We start from the raw sequence: 5,665 nt of genomic DNA on the forward strand, positions 1-5,665 counted from the left end.
TCTCCGGGAAAGCAGGGGAATTCAGTTCCTGGAAGAAGAGCGTAGAACGTATTCTGGCAATTTATGAACATCTGAAGGGTAAGGAATAAAATTGTAGAAGAGGCAGATACAGCCCTTGAATCATACAACACCCCCCTCAACTGGGATAAAATTGCAAAGTGTTTTAAGTTACACTATGCTGATAGACGAGACGTAGGCACGCTGGAGTACCAAATGACAACCCTTGTCCAGGGGAACAGTCCTATTCACGAAAAAAAGTCAAGCGACGACGGCTTTACGGTTTCTTACCAGGGCAGCGGCAAATCGTCAGACGCTGCCTCACCTCTGCCCTGGGAGCAGCGTGACCGCAGCGGCTCGCAGATGTTGAATGCTCATTTATATAATTCGTAGAACACGACATGCCTACGAATTATATTGAGAGTTGGTCCGGTCCTGCATTAAGTTGATGCGGACTTAGGACCCCCTTCATTCTCAAAACGAATATTTCAGCTCTGGCCAAGCTCTGGTCAATAAGGCGGATTTGCGCTCAATATAATTCGTAGGCATGTCGTGTTCTACGAATTATATAAATGAGCATTCAACATCTGCGAGCCGCTACGGTCACGCTGCTCCCAGGGCAGAGGTAAGGCAGCGTCTGACGATTTGCCTCTGCCCTGGTAAGAAACCGTAAAGCCGTCGTCGCTTGACTTTTTTTAAAAGTTTGGGTGCAAGCCCTAAGCGAGGGGTCCGTGGACCAGAAAAGAGGGAGTAAGTTGCTCCCCAGTTGGTCCGGTCCTGCATTAAGTTGATGCGGACTTAGGACCCCCTTCATTCTCAAAACGAATCTATTCACGAATTTTACCAAAATGTTTATCATCACCTATCCCTTATTTTAAATAAATTATCCTGCATGGATATGGGTCCAGAATCTTTGCAAAATATGACGCAATCTTATCGCAGGAAGACATTAGATACATTTGTAAGGGGATTGAATGGTGATTTACCAACACTTCTGAGTATTAGCGGACCAACCGACCTACCACAGGCCTTGAAGCTCTGCCAGAAGTTGCAGAATGTTAACTATCGTACCCAACACGCTCATGGATCACAAAGTACCATGCGTAAAAACTTCTTCCAAACTCCACCTATTCCTCCTAAGAGAAATAATCACCCATTACCCCAGCATCAGGTCAATAGATATCCCAAAGGGGAATTCTACCCTGCCTTACTACATGACCCCCAACCCTCCCAGATGCCCCAATTTACTGCTCGACAGCAGCCTCAAGGTCCTCAGGTAGTAAGACCAAATGTACCACAATATCCGAACTATTGGCAACTACCACCAAAACCACGTAGATATGAGCCTATGGACGTAGACCAGTCCATAAGAAGTCGAGCTGTAAACTATCAGAACAGACCAAACGTTGGTCACCAATTTCCAGTTAAACGGGAATCAGGCCAGCAGCCAGATTTCAAGAACAAACAGCAAAGAAACTATCATACACAAGCTTTTAATATAATGCCCGAAGTGCTCGAGGAAACCATGTACCATAATAGTGTGAGCTCAGATGAAGCTTTACGCGAATACCTCTCATTAGAAGAAACCGTACCCTTCCCGCCTCCAGAAGCTTTCCAAGACACAGCACCCCTTGAAGTTCCCAATGAAAACGAGTTAGAGGAAGGAGAAATAGTACAACATCGTTTTTTAGATTAAGCAGCTCTTCGCTCCCATACATTGAACATGAGACGAAGAGCGGGGAAAAACTTAAATTTCTTGTTGATACGGGATCTAATAAGAACTACATTCGCCCTCAATTTATTAGAGCTCCCATTAAAAACAAAATTGCGTTCATTACTAACTCTGTAGGAGGAAAAGTGAGAATTACACACCATGCATTTATCGATATATTTGGTCATGACATGGAAAAATTAAAATTCTTTATTTTACCTATACTTAAAACCTTTGCAGGAATAATAGGAAACGACTGCCTAAAATCATTAGGAGCAGTCATTCATACGAATGAGAAGTATATGACCATAAAAAATAATGTAAAAATTCCTCTTCAACAATATGTATCCGAATCAGTGAATAATATAAGAACATCCCATCTAAATGAAAGACAGAAAACTAGACTAGAATCTATTTTGAGAAAACATCAAGGTCTCCTTTCAGGACCAGATGATAAATTGACATTCGTAACAGGTGTTAAGGGAGAAATCCGCACTACCTTAAAACTAAAGTTGAGTTTTTAGGTTTTATAGTAACCGCCGAGGGTATTGAAACCAATACTAAGAAGGTTGAAGCCATTGCAAATTTCTCACCACCCAAAACTCTTAAAGACCTCCGTTCATTCCTGGGAATGTCAGGATATTATCGACGGTTTATAAGAGATTATGCGAAGTTAGCGAAACCTCTAACGTCACTCCTAAGAAGGGAGGATGGACGAGTATCTAAGAATTCTTCAAGAAAAACATTAATTTCCCTTAATAGAAACGCAATGGAAGCCTTTAATAAACTTAAAAACTCTCTTATATCAAAAGATGTTATTCTCTCGCATCCGAACTTCGAAAAAGGGTTCGAACTCACAACGGATGCATCTGACTACGCGATTGGAGCTGTCCTCTCGCAAAATGGCAAACCTGTTTCATTTTTATCCAGAACTCTTAATAAGACTGAGGAAAGCTACGGGAGATATCACACAGTGCAGCAATTATAGAGGTATCACGTTGCTGAGTACCATCTATAAGATATTCTCCGCTATCTTGCTAGGCTGGATAGCCCCATACGCCCAGAACATCATTGGCCCATACCATAGAGGCTTCACTCCAGGCAAATCAGCAACAGATCAGATTTTCTCCCTGCGGCAGGCGATGGAAAAACTGTTAGAATATGGACAACAGTTGCACCATCTATTCATCGACTTTAAAGCCGCCTATGATAGCATAGCCAGGGTAAAACTGTACACGGCCATGAGAGAATTCGGTATCCCGACGAAATTAATAAGACTGACTAGGCTGACCCTGACCAATGTGCGAGGCCAGATAAAAGCAGCGGTCTACGACAAGAGGATGCGCTATCATGCGTCCTCTTTAACCTGGCCCTCGAGAAAGTGATCCGTGATGCTGAGGTGAATGCAAGAGGTACGATCCTCTTCAAGTCCACCCAACTACTGGCCTATGCTGACGATATCGACATCATGGGAAGAACCACCCGAGACGTACAAACTGCCTTCATCCAGATCGAGCAGGCGGCGCGAGATCTTGGGCTGCACATCAATGAAGGCAAGACAAAATATATGGTGGCAACGTCAACACCGAAGACGAATCAACCAACAACATCAAACCGCACTGGTCAAACACAAACACGAACAAGAATAAGGATAGGAGAATACAACTTTGAGACCGTTGACAATTTCTCCTATCTAGGGTCGAAAATCACAACCGATAACAACTACGATGATGAAATCCGCGCACGGTTGTTGTCAGCCAACAGAGCCTATTTCAGCTTACAAAGACTGTTCCGCTCGAAACGTCTCACCATAGGGTCAAAACTTTTACTGTACAAGACTATGATCTTGCCAGTCCTCATGTATTCCTCGGAAACTTGGGTTTTTACCAAGAAAAATTGCGAACTCTTGGCCGCGTTCGAGAGAAGAATCGTCCGAAGAATTTTTGGCCCCCTACATGAGGATGGACGATTCCGTAGCCTACACAATGACGAAATCTATGAGCGATACCATGACCGTGCGGTTGTGGATAAAATCCGGCTCAATAGGTTACGGTTGGCGGGTCACTTAATCCGTATGGATGAAGATGATCCCACCTGGAAAGTCTATAAGGGCAATATCTATGGTAGAAAAAAAAGACGAGGCAGACCCTGCCTAAGATGGAGCGATGGCGTAGGTCAGGACGCCAGACAGCTTTTAGGGATATCGAATTGGTGGACCTCGGCGCAAAACCGGGATGTCTGGAGTTCCTTATTAAGGCAGGCCTAGACCGGATACCGGTTGTTGCGTCGTTGATGATGATGATGAAAGCTACGCTACTAATGAGAAAGAAATGCTAGCGATTATTTGGTCTCTAAAATCCCTTCGTAACTTTTTATACGGTTCTCGAAAAATTAAGATCTACACGGATCATCAGCCCTTGACTTATGCGTTAACGCAAGTTAAAACGCTGGAAATGGATATTACGTGAATACAATTACCAATTGCAATATAAACCGGGTAAGGCTAACGTTGTCGCCGATTCCCTATCAAGACCACCTAAATTATCCGAAATTAATTCTATGACACCCACTGAGCACAGTGACGAAAACTCTTCCCATAATTTAACCCCTTCTGTTGAGACTCCAATTAATGCATTTAGAACACAGCTTATCCTGAAAATTGGGGATGAACAGAGCTATCAAATTAATAACCCATTTGACAATTATACAAGACATACATTTATAGAACGACATTACACTGAACAGGATTTGATAAATATTTTTAAAAGATATCTCAATCCAAATACCATTAACGGACTTCTCTGTGACGAACGGACTATGGGACGTATACAAGAAATATACCCGCACCATTTTAATAGCTATAAAATTAGGTACACACAAAAATTTGTTGAAGACATTCCAAATGAGGTTGAGCAAGAAGAAAAGATTATTCTCACTCATCGAAGAGCTCATCGGAATGCTGAGGAGAACCGCCTTCAAATATTAGAAAATTTCCCTAAAATGTCCGCAAAAATCAAAAGACTGGTAAATCAATGCTCGATCTGCAAGGCAAATAAATATGATCGGCATCCTAACAAACCACACATAAATGCAACTCCCATTCCGAACTATCCAGGACATACCGTTCATATAGACATTTTCTCTACCGAAAAACACTTGGTTTTAGCGGCTATAGATAAATTAACAAAGTTCATTAAAACTCAAATCTTACAATCGAGATGAGCGCAGGATATCAAGCAACCTCTTCGAGACATTCTATTTTCATTTTGTATTCCTGAAAATGTTGTCATAGACAACGAAGGCGCATTGAGATCTATTTCCTTAACAACCATGATGGAAGATGAGTTACAAATAAAAGTTTATAAAACACCTCCATATAAAAGCGAAGTTAATGGACAAATTGAACGTCCACATTCCACCTTAACCGAAATCATGAGATGCTTAAGAGAAGAGCAGCCTGCACGATCCTTTCAAGAACTTTTAGAAAAAGCAGTGCATGAATACAATCTGACCATACATTCCACAACGGGAAAGAAGCCCGCAGAGTTATTCCTTGGCAAAATAAATCGAGCCAATCCTGAAGATTTAGAAAAAATTCGTACCAACAATATAGAGAAATTGAAAAATAAACAGGAACAACATAATAAGAGGCTACCAATGAAAACTTATGAAATTGGGGAAAGTATTTATGTTAAGATGAACAAAAGATTAGGTTCCAAGCTAACTCCTCGATATCGACAAGAGATAGTGAAAGAAGATAGACACACAACTGTATTAACAGAATCTGGCAAGGTTGTTCACAAAAGTCATATAAAAAATTAATTCTCTTTCCAGACTGACCTTTGGCTTAGCTTTGGGCAAAGTACAAATACTAGACTATACGAACTCACAAATAATAGCAATAAAGGAAGGACTAGCAAAAATAACAACAGGAAATTTTAAAATCATTCATGACGT

Source organism: Hermetia illucens, chromosome 4 (assembly GCF_905115235.1).
Source record: "Hermetia illucens chromosome 4, iHerIll2.2.curated.20191125, whole genome shotgun sequence".
NCBI classification, from domain to species: Eukaryota; Metazoa; Arthropoda; class Insecta; order Diptera; family Stratiomyidae; genus Hermetia; species Hermetia illucens.